Genomic DNA, 15,960 nt, shown 5'->3' with positions numbered 1-15,960 from the left:
CTCAGAGAGTCCTGAAACTTCTGAACCAATATTTCTGGTTAACTACATTATTATTTTATCTTGCAAAGTACACAGTCTGATATAGAATCAAACTATTTATAAGGGAAGAAGGCCTAAAGTACTGAAGTACAACTTATGTCTATATGTCTTCTACTTTATCAACCCACTGCATCTCCATTTATTTTGTATAACCTTTCCATTCCTCACCTAACACTTCTCCAATGCTTATTATGTTCATCTGTTCATAAAGATGTTTTTGCTGTTTATTGTAATTTTATGGAATGTTTTATCAAAATGTGGACAGTAAAGAAATATATACTTTATAATTCAATTTCATTGATTAAGCAAATGGATACATTTAAAAATATATAAAATAATTAGAGAATGTGAATACAAGTTTATACCAACACTAATACAATTTTCAACCCTCAATGCAAAAGGAGTCCACTCCTTTTCTTTGGAAACTCTGTTACCCTAAGCACTCAATCCAGTTTATTACCAAAATACCATGTTTTTGCTTAAAATTGCTCAATGTCAGTATAAAAATGGAACTCTTTTGTTGTTTTGAAATTTCTGTATGGAATATAAGCTATTTCTGTGTTGTCTATCTTATTGGAAGATGATTTTAAAATTAACACTTAATAGTATAGACTATTAGACCTTACATTATTTTAAAATGAATATCCCAACTCATTTTGATAGGATCATTCATATATATTAGCATATGCTTAGCAAACCAAAAGAGATATAATAGTTGAGTGACATAAAATGCAACGTATTTTTCTCAAAAAAATTAAATTCTCATCAATACAAGAAAATAGGATTTTGATATTTCTTAATGCTATCTCATTTTTAAATTGTGATTCTTTTAATTCACTGCAAATGTCTTAATCACTTGGTCACTTACTTCTTTACACTTTTCTGTGAACTTTTAAAAACATAAAATATGTTCAGAATAATGCACAAATTAAAAGGATACAACTTGATATGTTTTCAAAATAAGCATAAATTTATAATCAGTGCAAAGATAAAAAGAACCTCAGAGGTTCTCATTTCATGCACTGAGATATTTTAGTAACGACCACCTTAGTCTTTGTTCCATCTCCTTTACTATTTTCTAGTCCATCTGTTCTTCCTATTTTTCCTATTACTTCCAATCCAGAAATTTCTAATTTACTTCTTTATTTACTAATTAGGACACACACAGACAGCAATATAATAAATAAGTAAGGGAATAGAGGTGAAGACTAAAAGAAAAATAGTTAAATAGAAAAGAATTAGAAATATACTGGTATGCTGGAAATCTATCTATAGATAAGCCAGCCAAAACTGAATTTTCCTTGTTTTCATTTAACTGATAAATTTCTTCATTTTAACAATTCTGTCCATTTTTTTGGTGCACTCTGGTAGTATTATTAAAAAATAAACTTTTGGGGACTTTTTTGTTAATATCAAATTGAGGCTATTTAGATATCAAAATCTGAGTATTTATACTTAGTATTTGCTATAGGTCAAGAAAGTAGAGAAATATATTATTCTTAGAAATTATAAGGAATTAAGACTTTCTTAACAATTAGCTGACACTTTATAAATATTCCTTAATTGCTGATAATCTCTGAGAAACAGTTTACTAATTCAATATTCATTAACTCAAAATAGCCTTTTGTTCATCCAAAACCAACTGGATAAAAATTAAAAATTTTCCATGGTCAGTTAAGGATGGCAAGAACAGCAGCATGTCAACCTGTAAAGAAAGAAAAATGTCAGAGCCAACACAAGTGAACAATTCTGAACTCTTCTCTTAATCTGCTTTTTATTTATTTATTTATTTATTTTTAATGAATGCTCTTTTATTATTTTATTTTACTCATTCATTTTAGAGAGGAGAGAGAGAGAGAAGGAGAGAGAGAGAGAGAAAGAGAGAGAGAGAGAGAAGGAGGGGAGGAGCAGGAAGCATCAACTCCCATATGTGCCTTGACCAGGTGAGCTCAGGGTTTCGAACCAGCGACCTCAGTGTTTCCAGGTCGACGCTTTATCCACTGTGCCACCACAGGTCAGACAATCTGCTTTTTTTAAAAAAAGATATACAAGGCTATGAGTTACAAAAAAATTACTCATTGTTTTTTAATGAGTTCTTTAGTTTGAAGTTGTTTGGTTCTCAGTAAAAATATGGGTACTAAATTGTCAGTAGGAAAAAAATAATTATACCAGCAACTTAGATTGAAGGGAGAGGAAAGGGGAATCCTAAGAGATGTAATTTTCTATCTCATTCAATATTAATTAAGAGAATCTTCAAAGACATAGTGCACAACAACTTACTGCAGAAAATAAAATAAAAGTCAACTTAGAAATCATCAGTCCTGTCTGAGTAGGTCAATTGTTTAGAGTGTTGTCCAGATTTGCCGAGAAGTGGGTTCAATCCCTAGTCAGGACACATATAAGAATGAACCAACAGATGCTTAAATAAAGTGAAACAACAATTCAATGTTTCTCTCTCTTTCTCTCTCTCTCTCTTCCTCTGTCACTAAGAAAGAAATCATCGCATCTATCCTCATACCATCAAAGAGAAATTTGTCTAAATCATTCCACTTAGGAAACTCAACTTCATATTTACAACTCATTTAATTCCAACAGTCTTCATGAGCTAAACGTTTTTTGAGTGTGTCGTAAGTGTCCCAGAATGCAAAGAAGCATTCATGATATAAGACAATGTATCCTCAATTTCTCATTTAGAAAGCAGTCGTGGATTTTGAAAGTTTTAAGATAACTTCTCAAGAAATAAATGGCAGCAGTGGCACAGTGGTGTGAGGAAGTAGTCTGGGGGTTTTGGATGAAGTTGACACAGTCACTCAACATTTCATCTAGAATATTCTTTGTCTTTAAAGGAAAGTGTTATGTTAGTTTCCTATGAATAAACTTGGTGGCTTAAAACAACATATATTTATTTATTCTTTTTCATTACTGAAAGCCAGAAGTGTGAAATCGGGTCACTGGGCAGATTTCAATTTGTCAGCAGGGCTGTATGCTCTGTGAATACTTCAGGGGAGAGTCTGTCCCTTGCATTTTCTAGCCTCTGATGGATGCCATCATTCCTTGGCTGGTGACTGTATCATTCTAATGTCTGCCTATGTAATCACATTGCCTTCTCCTCCTCTTTCAGAGTCAAATCTCCCTCCCTTTTATTAAGACCCTGTGATTACATTTAGGGACCACCTGGATAATCTAGGATAATTTCCTCATCTCAAGATTCTTAACTTTATCACATCTGCAAAGACATTTTTTCTTTATGAAGTAACATTGAGAGTCACCAAGAATTAGGACCTAATGTTTTTGTGGGCCATTATTCAGATTGTCACCAATAGTGATTAGGTTAAGAGACTGAAAAGATAAAAAGGTATCAAGGTCAAGAGTGGCCTAAGCTAAGGAACTTGGTGATCCCTGAGCTAAAAAAATACAGAACATTTTTTAGAATATTAAAAATTACATAATAGGAAATTTGAGAAGATATACAATAGAATATTCCCTTTAACTCAGTTTTGTTATAAAATTTATATTTTATAACTAAAGATATATTGAATATAAATAGAAATTTAGCACTTAAAGAGAGCAGCTGATAAAAATAGCAATATTTCACATTTTTAGATACTTGTAATTTCTAAGTTTGACACATTTTTTAAATCCTAGTTTGTCTTTTTAAAAATTCTTTGAAGTAGACAGGGCCAAAACAGAAAAAAAAAAAAAATCCCCATTTTGCAAATAAGAGAACTAAGGCTTTGAAAACTCAAGTAATGTATTCAAAACCAGACAGACAGTAAAGCATTACCAAGTCTCCTGACTCCAAATTCAATGCCATTCCCTTCACTCTCTAATAGTATGTACAGTTTCAATATTTCTTAATATATGTTTTTTTCCCTTTCTCACATATCTCCATGTCTTAAAGAACTAAAATATCACAAATAATGTTCCTAAAAACAAGTCTGTGACTCAATGATTTTGAGACACGAAACCAATACTGCCTATCACCATCTGTGAGAACCTGATCAAAGCTTTCAGTTATGAGGAAACTGATTATGCTTTCTTATACTTCAGAGAATTAAGCTTTTCTGGGAACTAAGGAAGCAAGTCCACATCTGTGAAGGAAGATGGGGTTGTCAGTGAAGCTGCTGGCCCTTCTTAATGTTACAGGGCATGTCACTCTTACTTTATGTGTTCTTGAACTTTTCATGGAAACTCAAGCATGTATCTTATACAAACAAGCTTTATGGGAAATAGAATAATTTTAGAGGTCAAAATAGAATCCTGAATGTTCTTTCTCATTTGAGTAAAATACTACCCCAAGGTAGAAAAAAATATAAAGCATTCTTTAAAAGCATATGAAAGACATGTGAAGTAGGTATCTCTATATATGCAAAATGCCATCTCTGCTTGACACAATCAGGCTCTTGCCTATAAGCATTTTGTTCCCACCGAGTAACTTCAAAATTAAAAGCAGGATTATACAGTAGACACGGTTGCTAATGTACTATTTTTTCATCATTTTCTATAACTGATTAACAGGGGAAAAGTAAAAGGTTAATTTTCTAATTACATACTCCCCTGAGGTAAATTATGCACATTATCACATTCATTGACACACTATAATGGGCACTTTATGAAAACGTGACTTTCTCTGAAGCTATCAACAATCAACAGTGTATTTTTAGGAATCAAGTAAGCAGCAGGCAAGCCAGTAAAAAAAAACCTGCCTCTCCTCAAAATATGACTATGAGCAGCATTTGCCTCCAAGCAAGCTGCAGTGTTTCCGAGTCAGTCTAACCAGGTTTAATGTGAGTCAAGAAGAGGCTGCAGCATCTGACCTGGGTTTGACTTTTGCCTCCCTCATAACAAGCTATATGACCTAAGTATATTCTTACATTATCTATACACCACTTTATTGATAAATGGAAATAATTATTATGAGGATATGATTCAATGTATGAATACAGAAATGGAAAAAGTAGGTTTTCTGTTATTTGTATGGAAAAGAATACAGTAATTAATAAATAATACATAAATATATTCTGTTTTGTGTACTCACAACTGTAAACTTCCTTTTGCCAACCCCTGTAGAGTAATATATGTATAGCAACCAATACATCATCTGTCACATATCAGATTCTCAATACCTTATGACTGTGATGAGTCATGCAAGTTGAAATTAGGGAGTAAAATATATGTGTTAACTATATCCTTAGTTAGCCTGACCAGGCAGTGGTGCAGTGGATAGGGGATTGGCCTGAAATGCAGAGGACCCAGGTTTGATACTCAAGGTCACTGGCTTAAGTGTGGGCTCACTAGCTTGAGCACAGGGTTGCTGGCTTGAGTGTGGGATCATAGACATGACCCCGTGGTTGCTGGCTCAAGTCCAAAGGTCACTGGCTTGAGCCAAAGTCACTGGCTTGAGAAAGGGGCCACTGGCTCTGTTGGAGCACCACGCCTCTACCATCAAGTCACATATGTAAAAGCAATCAATGAACAACTAAGGTGCAGCAATGAAGAATTGATGCTCATCTATCTCTTTTCCTGTCTGTCTGTCTCTCGTTAAAATACATATATATATGACACATACTTAGATGTGTCAAAAAGAATTTTTCAGACTATGTTCACATTTAGTTTGTCCTTTATAAAGGAAGGAGTGAAGTCTTGGAGATAGAGGTACATAGTTTCCTGAGATATTTTTGTTTCTGAGCTCGGAGTACTTTTACAAAAACAGAGGAATTAGGAAAGAGAGAGCATTGGTACCTTTAGCCCAGTTAGTATATAAACTTCACGGAGGCTCATAATCACTTTAGGATTCTCTTGTAACTTTCACTGAAACTTATTCAGGGACTAGTCAGGTTTGAAAGGATATCAATGGAGACAACATTGACAAGGATATTGTAGGGCTGCTCATGAAACTTGGTGAAAGAGAATAAAGCCCAGGATCAAAGGAACCATACAGTGATTCAAATCTCTTTTTGCATTCCTGTTTCTAGCACAAAAGGCCCAAGCTAATGGTTGACACTTATTTGAATTATTGTAGAAGCTTTATTATATTATCATCATTAACTTTAAGATGTGTTTTTCTGAGTTTTAATCTCACATTATCAGTGAAAAGCAAATTACTAAGATAAGAATTGCTTGTCCAATTCACGAGGCAAGCATTATTTTCCATTTCATTAAAAGCTTGTTATGCCAGGCTTTCTTGCATTTTTAGAGAAAAGTAAACTTATCTTTAATGAAAAAAAAATGTAAGGTAATGAAAAGAGGATGGAATTTAGACTAGGACCTGGGTTTAATCTTACTTTCCCTGTAACTTTGGGAAAATTAATAAACCTCTCTGAATCACAGTTTTGTTACTTGTGGAATAGAGATAATGACACCCATAGAGAGGGCTGTTATGAGAATGAAATATTAGCACAAGCAAAGTACTTGGCTCAATGCGTAACCAACTGGATTCACTAAATGAATAGGTGTTTGAGGAAATGAACTAAGTAACTGTTTTAATCATCTCCTATGCACTATGTTAGTGTGGGACGGATTCCTCCCCAAAGGTTCTATAGATGGTCAAACACAGGATACCTAATAACTGGGTAGATGAAATACATAGCAGTTTATTACTCACCCAGCCTGAAGGAGGACATCACACATGCAAAACACACAGGAATGCAGTGGGGGAGCAGAGTGAATAATCAGGGACTGGGCAAGTCAAGCTTTATTGTATTATGAGAGTTAAAATGTCTTCGGTACTGGTGAGAGCATGTGATTGGTTTGTTTGAATATTCGGTAAGCTGGAAGGGAATGGAAACCTGAAACCTGCCACTCAGGGATGAGCAGGAAGTATAGCAGACCCATCTGACAAGAAGGGTTGTCTAGCTGGGGCACCTTAACCATGGAAATAGAAGGACAGGACATTTTAAAATTTGGCATGTTGAGGCTCTCTCAATTCTCTTAGGTGTCAAAGCAACACATGCATAACAATGGGCCATAGTGTTAGGCTTGATGACAATATAACTAATCTTCTATTCATCATCTTCATCTCACTTTTATTTAAAAGTAAAAGCAAGATATTTATTTTTTCAAAATGGCTAACAATCTCATAGATAGTATTGTAATTTGGTGAAAATTTTATGCAAAAAGAAGATGAGGTAGAGGAAGGGAAGAAGGGAATGATTATTGAAGCTGGAAGACTCCTTGGAACCCATTTGAAAATTTGCATCAAGTGATGGTGCCAGCTCCATTGATCTATTCTTTAAACTAATACTACAAGTTTATATAGTAAAAAATAAGAAAAAGAATAAGCAACAATGTTGGTACAAGTTAATTATTGGTTGAAAAGAGCAGAAAAAAATGATTTCCTCTGTTAAAAAAAAGTAATAAATATCTTTTGGAACAAACAGCCAAGAGTAATAGAAAAATGAAATATGTTTTGTTGATATCCAACTGACTCCATTTTATCCATCTATCACGCACCTTAGACCTTTGTCCTAACCTCAACCTGTTCCCTGTGACTAACAGAAACTTGATTATTTTCTTCAATGACATGATTAGAAATTTCATCGAAATCTCACTTTCTCTAGTTTAACTACATATTGCATCTCTAGACTTATCATTTGCTTAGTGTTTTGCATATTATGGATATAGTAATGTAAAATTTTAGATCAGACTTCTTGTTTTGACTATTCTTTTTAACTTTAACATTTTCTACCACTAATGATAGGCAGCAAGTATCATTCCTTTCTGCCCTAGTTTCAGATTATGAATAAGAGAGGAATTAAGAGTATAACTTTAGGCTTTTGAGCTCTTAAGTAGACTTTGTAAAATATATAAGAAGAAAAAAAGCATCTTAAAATCCACACTTTATAAAAATGTTCTAAGGACTCAGTACTTGAAAAAAAATAGGTTTTTTTTTCTTTCTGAATTCCTAATCCTAATGGCTTAGCTCAAGAAGATCAGGAGTAAAAGATTAAATAAATGTAAAAGGAATCATATTTATTCAAAAAAAAGAGATTGAGAAAAATAAAGCTAAAACTTGGAAAGATAATTCCAACACAAAAGAATTTCAATTTTAACCATCTAGAGTAAGAAGTAGTAGGGGTATGATTAGATTAGAAAATGTCTGGGTTCCTGAAAATGAGCCCTACACCCATCATAATCTCATTTCTACCTCGACTCTAGCCTTAGGGCTAGTTTGAATGCAGTTTGCATTTGATACATAAAACACATACATCTGAATAGCAGAGGAATGCTTGGACCACTGATATCAGTAGAGAATAACACTGTACAATGATAAAGGCCTTCTGCTTCACATCTCTATGGAGGTCAGAATAAACAAGGGAGAACAGGCAATGGGTGAGATGCCCTTCCCCGATATCAAGGCAATACAAACTTCACCAGCCCTATTTTATGTAGAAGAGAAGAAGGAGAAATAGCACATTGAATTGACTGAGTTTAAATAAAAATTTCAAACTCAGGAATGACATACTTTACATTGAATTTACAAGGTTAGATTTCTAAAACTGAATGAAATAAAAGCTTAATTTTACTATTATTATTATTATTATTATTATTATTACTATTAATCCATTTCCCTACCCTCCACTTTCTTGGCAACCATCAGCTTGTTCTCTATCTATGGGCTTGTTTCTGTTTACTAACTTTTTCTAAATTGTTATTTTTGTAAATGTTATTAATAATTTACATGGTAAGCCCTCAAAATAAGTGGCTTTATTTAACAAATAATGTATTTTGCCTTAAAAATTTTTTAAAAAGCACAGAACAAAACAAAAGGCATCCTGCACCTGAGACATTTTCTCTTAAATATGACCATATAGCCTGAATTTGAGGCCTTTTCTTTTTAAGTAAATCATCATTGTCTGAATAATTGAATAATAAGCAAGACATGAAAAATACAGATTTCATACTTGTAAGAGGTGTTTATGTACTTAAAGACATAGAAGAAATGTCATTCATTTAAGCAAGAAGTTAGCATATAATATGGGAAGCATAATATTATATCAGAATAAAGTTATAGGAGAAAAATGACATGTGAAATAGACCCATACTGCCTGACCTGTGGTGGCGCAGTGGATAAAGCATCGACCTGGAAATGCTGAGGTTGCCGGTTCAAAACCCTAGGCTTGCCTGGTCAAGGCACATATGGGAGTTGATGCTTCCAGCTCCTCCCCCCTTCTCTCTCTCTCTCTCTCTCTCTCTCTCTCTGTCTCTCTCTCTCCCCTCTAAAAAAATGAATAAATAAAAAATAAATAAAATAAAAAAAAAAGAAAAAGTCATCTTGCCAAAGTCATCTCCAAGACATGGTGACCTGAGACTCAGCAAGACAGCAGTCAAAAGAATATGATATCATCAGCTTAAGCTAAATTATCCAAAGTCACATCAAACAGATGGGGGGACTGTTCCTCCCCTTTTATATCTCCCACTGAAGAATCGTTCACTACTTTCTTCATATATATTTTTTTCTTTTTTTCTCCTTTTTGTATTTTTCCGAAGCTGGAAACGGGGAGGCAGTCAGACAGACTCCCGCATGCGCCCGACCGGGATCCACCCGGCACGCCCACCAGGGGGCGATGCTCTGCCCATCTTCGGTCGTCACTCTGCTGCAATGAGAGCCATTTTAGCGCCTGAGGCAGAGGCCACAGAGCCATCCTCAGCACCCGGGCAAACTTTGCTCCAGTGGAGCCTTGGCTGCGGGAGGGGAAGAGAGAGATAGAGAGGAAGGAGAGGGGGAGGGGTGGAGAAGCAGATGAGCGCTTCTCCTGTGTGCCTGGCCTGGAATCGAACCTGGGACTCCTGCACGCCAGGACGATGCTCTACCACTGAGCCAACCGGCCAGGGCCACTTTCTTTATTTAAAATGCACGTTTGGTTTTAATATTTTCTAAAAAGTATCTTAGATTTTTAGAATGACAAGAAACTTTAGAACTCATTTTTTCCAATCTCACATCAATGCCAGGATCTTTTATAATTATCAAATAGGTGGCCTCTCCATGAATTCTTCTAGTGATGAGCCAGTTCATGTTAATGCAAGCTAGTAGTCTTCAGGGTCTTGTGATAAATGAATACATGCCTTAGCAAACATCCACAACTTTTCTCAAAATGTAGTAACATATAATTATACTATGTAACCAGTCCTTCCAATATGTCAGGTACATCTGCAGTAAATTATTGACATCTTCTTATTTATTTTTTATGAAAAGACTATAAACTAAGTATTATTATATTATCCCTTTACAGATGAGAAGAGTGAGGCAATATGGTATTTAATAGCTTACCAAATTCAGTAAGTTAGAGAACCAAGATTTGAATACAGTCAGTTTAACTCTTGAGCATAGTTTTTCAATTGCTAAGCCATATTATCTCACCCAATGACACATATGGCTTATTTATTGTTACTTAAAAAAACTCCAATGAAAACATGACTAAAAATATGGAATATATTATGTAATTAAATTTTTCAAATTAAGTGACTATGGCATTTCTCATAATAAATATTGATGAATATTCAAATACTTTAATATATTAAAATCATTACAAAATTATTAATACATACTTGGTTCTTTTTATATTAGGAAAGAAATGGCAGTTATGTATATTCACACAATTTAGTAGTGACCACACTAGATCCAAAATTCATTCTCTTGATTATCACTACAGTGAGTCTTCTGCCAATAGATATAATTATCTGCTAAGATATAAGGATTTGATAAGGTTTATATGATTTTATGGACGTTAGAATCCAATTGAAGAGAAGAACATATAAACAAAAATTTTTAGCAAACTGCTATGTGTAATACATCTTTTCTGAGTGACATACATAAATGATGGAGAGAGTTGTCAGATTTCTGTTGATACAGTCCAGAACGACATCCTGGACTATGGCAGTAACAGTGAGCATGATATGTTGTTATCAGTCAGTTCATCCTCTCTGGATGTGTCCTAGCCAAATTAGTTATGAAATAATTGGAATATTTCTTCACGGGGCCATCTGTAGATTGTACTAAACAGTTTTCCCATTACGCCTGTTGCCTTAGTTACTATTTTCACCAGTATGTTTTATTTTAAGATAGTCTCCCTCTTCACATATTTTTGTTTTCTTAAATCACTTATAGTCAGTACCTACTTTAGATGCAAAGTGTCCTTGGAGATAGAATCTTCAAGTGGATCAGTCAGGCAAAAGCTGAGTGCACAGGCTTAGACTGTATATGTGCTGTTTGTCTCATCTATTCAAAACTTGATGAAAGAATAAAGAAGTAAAAGGGCAGGATTTTATCCAGAACTTTTGATTTAGCAAAGCAATGTAACTGAGAGCTGCCTGAATTTGCATTGGAGAGCAAAATAGTTCTATAGTCTTAAATCAAATTCTCTTGTTTCAGTTTTATTGTCATTTGAAAGGACTACCCTTGTTTGGGACCTTGTCCTCTTACTACTAAAAAATTGCTGTCTCAACTTGCTTTGGTTTCAAATGACAGAGAAACTCAATTTATGTGAGTAAGCCTGGGTAATGCCATACGGAGCTGAGTCCAATCCACATTGCCAACCCACAGAATTATGAGAAAATAAACATTTGTTGTTTTAAAACACAAAGTTTTGAGTAGAAGAAAACGCACATGCACAATCACACATGAAACCCATTAATTAACCCAAAGTAAAGCAATTAAACTTATTATTATTTAAATAGTCTCATCCATTTCAGACTCCCTTTTTCTGAAAGTTGGTAAGTGAATATAAATTATAATATATTAAAACAAAATGTAAATAAATAGCACAAAATAAGGGTACATATGTTAGAAATAAATCAAAAGTATGAAAAATAAAAGTATTTGTAATAAATGTATATAAACTAAACCAACAAAAAGGAGGCCCACATTTACATTAATATAGGTAGAATTTTGATAATCTCAAGAAATATGGTAATTATTTGTGAAATAATAGAAGAATTGTTTTCAAAATTAGTAATACCTACAAATACTAGAGATGTACCCAATACCAAAAGGCACAGAAAAACAAAAATTAAAATAAACCATCAAAGAAAATTAGAGTAAGTTCTGTCACTACATGCTGCCAGGTCCTAAACAATTCCAATGTGAAAAATAGAGAAATAAAATACCTTTCATTCCAGGAGGCTTATGGTGCTATCCAAATAAATTCTTGACCATGGTGTGTTTTGTGCTATGTAGGGAACAGTTTAAGTAACGAAGGCGATGTCTCTGGGTACTTACTGTGTCTGACTCAGACTTCAGAGAAAGAGCGAAGATTCTAATAAACTCCTGGTAAATTAGAGTTCATTTCGTTGGTTCATTGAGAATACTGAGAAGTCAAGGGCCATCGTCTGCTTTCCTTCTTCTATATAGATGGGGCTATGTTGTATTTCCTTATCAGGATTCCTCTCTATTTATTCCCCATGCTCTATTGAACTTTAACTATTGAGAACAATTTCTGGAAGAAGAGTACACAGCAGTCAAATCTTAGGAACATCACATTTAAATGTGCTTTACTGTGGGTGTGTTTTCATATGACTTATTATAGTAAGCAGAATAAAAATGGAATAGTCATGATAAAACTAAATTTTAGGGAAAAATGAGATATACAGGATATATATGGCAAAAATAGAAATTTCCTTGATTACATACAGGTCTAGTAAAACTTCATGGTTAACATGACACTGATTTTAAAATACAAAAAAAAAGCATTGCTTTAAAAATAGGAATAAAAAATTAATATTACTACTTTCTCTATTCAGTATATCATTGGACATCTCAGCCACCATAGTATATCAGGGGGAAAAAAGTCTAAAATGATTGGAAAGGAAGTCAGTAACTACTATGTTTAATAGATTACATTATTGCCCACATAGAAAGCTCCAAATGATATATAGAATATCAGAATTTATAAGATGTTTTTAGTAAATATGGTAAATAAAACATCAATAAACAAATATAAATTGCATTTTCATTTGTCAGCAGCACTTGGTAAGGAAATTGATATTTATTTACAGTATAATACTTTTAAAAGCAATAGAAATAAGATTCATAAAAATAAGAGAAAATGGGTGCTAAATGGGGTCAACTTTAAAGCAAATAAAAGTTAATCTTTATAAACACTGTTAACAGACATGTAGTGTTCTCTACTATTTTCAGTTGTTTCTTTCTTTCAAGATACATAAGAGGATTAGGTTTTCTTGAATGTGTAATGTTCTTTGGCCCGACAAAAGTGAGCAGTAGTAATTTATGCCATTTCTAAGTGGAAGCGTTTAAGATCCGGTGTGTTCCTCTCCATGACCTTTCCCCCTTCTACCACAAACAGTGAGTCTCTCTGAGAAGATAGCAATGTTATCAATTAATGGAGCCTCTGTATGTTCTGTGTCTTTGAATAACAACAATAGCAGAGCTAGATATTACTTGAAAAAAATTGACAATGTTGACACTTTGAAGGCCTGGAGAATAGGAGTTTTTGTTACCCTAGAACAATCAAACTTTCATCATGATGAACACAGTCATTATGGTCTTTTCAAGTCCACTTACAACACTTATTGAATGTTGGAATGTATTGATTACTGCATAGACTAAGGCTTCTGTTCATATATGGAATATCTTTTCTAATCTACTTGAACTTCAGCCAACCACAGTCAGTATAACAACTAAGATTTGACACCAAGCAGTGTGAATCCTTTAAAGTGGGGTGATGGAGGAGAATACACTTCTCTTTGGAAGTCACATCAGCATTTTAATTCTCGTATAGGTGCCTTTTGACTTATTATAGTCTCAAAATTAGCTTTGTAAGTATCCAGGCGAATTTTGGAGCTTCCAGTAGCTTTACAATTGAGAGATATAAATCTTACATGACAAAGATTGAAATAGTAAAAACTAAATTGCTAGTATTCTTTATTTTACATGAAGGGAAATATAAAGCAAAAGAAATACAAAAATATTTTCACATTACATTTATTTCTAAGTAGATAATTTTGAGAAAAGTAGTATAACAACAAAGATTTGACACCAAGCAGTGTGAATCCTTTAAAGTGGGGTGATTGAGGAGAATACACTTCTCTTTGGAAGTCACATTGGCATTTTAATTCTCTTATAGGTGCCTTTTGATTTACTATAGCCTCAAAATTAGCTTTGTAAGTATCCAGGCGAATTTTGGAGCTTCCAGTAGCTTTACAATTGAGACACATAAATCTTATGTGACAAAGAGAGAAATAGTAAAAACTAAATTGCTAGTATTATTTATTTTACATGAAGGGAAATATAAAGCAAAAAGAAATACAAAAATATTTTCATATTACATTTATTTTTAAGTAGATAATTTTGAGAAAAGTATCATTCTTACAGTAGCTTCTAATAAAACAAGAGGCAGCAAAAAAAAAAAAGCACACTAAAGGCAGTGTTAAAGTTCTCTGGTTTTTTTTTGGGGGGGGGGGTTATATATATTTTTCTGAAGTTGGAAACGGGGAGGCAGTCAGACAGACTCCTGCATGTGCCTGACCAGATCCACTCGGCATGCCCATCAGGGGGCGATGCTCTGTCCATCCGGGGCATTGCTCTATTGCAACCAGAGCCATTCTAGAGCCTGAGGCAGAGGCCATGGAGCCATCCTCAGCACCCGGACCAACTTTGCTCCAATGGAGCCTTGGCTGTGGGAGGGGAAGAGGGAGATAGAAAGGAAGGAGAGGGGGAGGGGTGGAGAAGCAAATGGGCGCTTCTTCTGTGTGCCCTGGCTAGGAATCAAACCCAGGACTCCTGCACGCCAGGCTGACGCTCTACCACTATTTTTGCCTGACCAGGCAGTGGCACAGTATATAGAGCACCGAACTGGGACTTGGAGGATCCAGGTTCAAAAATCTCTAGGTGGCCAGCTTGAACGCGGGCTCACCAGCTTGAGCATGGGGTTGCCGGCTTGAGCGTGGGATCATAGACATAACCTCATGGTCCCTGGCTTGAAGCCCAAGGTCACTGGCTTGAACCAGGAATCACTTGCTCTGCTGTAGCTCACCTCCCAACTCAAGGCACTTAGGAGAAAGCAGTCATTGAACAACTAAGGTGCCATACAAAAACTGAGGTTTTTCACCTCTCTTCCTTCCTTTCTGTTTGTCCTTATCTGTCCCTCTCTCTGACTCTCTCTGTCTCTGTCAAAAAAAGTTTTCTGTGTTTTTAAACTAGATGAATGCAGATCATGCCAATATGTTTGAATTTTCATTTATTTTTTTATTTTTTTATTTTTATTTTTTTTGTATTTTTTCTGAAGCTGGAAACAGGGAGAGACAGTCAGACAGACTCCCGCATGCACCCGACGGGGATCCACCTGACACGCCCATCAGGGGGCGACGCTCTGCCCACCAGGGGGCGATGCTCTGCCCCTCCGGGGCATCGCTCTGTTGCGACCAGAGCCACTCTAGCGCCTGGGGCAGAGGCCAAGGAACCATCCCCAGTGCCCGGGCCATCTTTGCTCCAATGGAGCCTTGCTGTAGGAGGGGAAGAGAGAGACAGAGAGGAAGGAGAGGGGGAGGGGTGGAGAAGCAGATGGGTGCTTCTCCTGTGTGCCCTGGCCGGGAATTGAACCCAGGACTTCTGCACTGCAGGCCGACGCTCTACCACTGAGCCAACTGGCCAGGGCTGAATGTTTGAATTTTCTACAAAGAGAAAGATCATGTGTGAGAGAGAAAGAGAGGAATCTGCTCTAAAGTAGGGACACTTACTTGTAGTAACAATTTAGTTGCATAAAATAAGACATGAAATCTCAATATATGGTTTTTCTCCTAATAATGAGGATGTCATTAATAATTGATTAAGTATACTACTATTTGATTTTACATATTAAGACTAATATAGTTTATGGCTTTTGTAAAGTCGGTGGATAATGGGGGATGGTCACGTGGGGAACCCAAGCCCACGAACTTTGGCTAGGACCACCCCCAACCAAGCGC

General features: G+C 35.2%; 1 non-coding gene across 1 annotated transcript; it reads right to left on the bottom strand.

Annotated features, from left to right (window-relative positions):
• Positions 1–15,574: 15,574 nt before the first annotated feature.
• Positions 15,575–15,650, bottom strand: TRNAC-GCA (transfer RNA cysteine (anticodon GCA)). Its single transcript has one exon. It is a non-coding gene; the product is annotated as a tRNA-Cys (tRNA).
• Between the last annotated feature and the right edge of the window lie 310 nt (positions 15,651–15,960).

The sequence above is a fragment of the Saccopteryx leptura genome, chromosome 1, assembly GCF_036850995.1.
Source record: "Saccopteryx leptura isolate mSacLep1 chromosome 1, mSacLep1_pri_phased_curated, whole genome shotgun sequence".
NCBI classification, from domain to species: Eukaryota; Metazoa; Chordata; class Mammalia; order Chiroptera; family Emballonuridae; genus Saccopteryx; species Saccopteryx leptura.
This window is presented reverse-complemented; position numbering and strand designations above follow the sequence as displayed.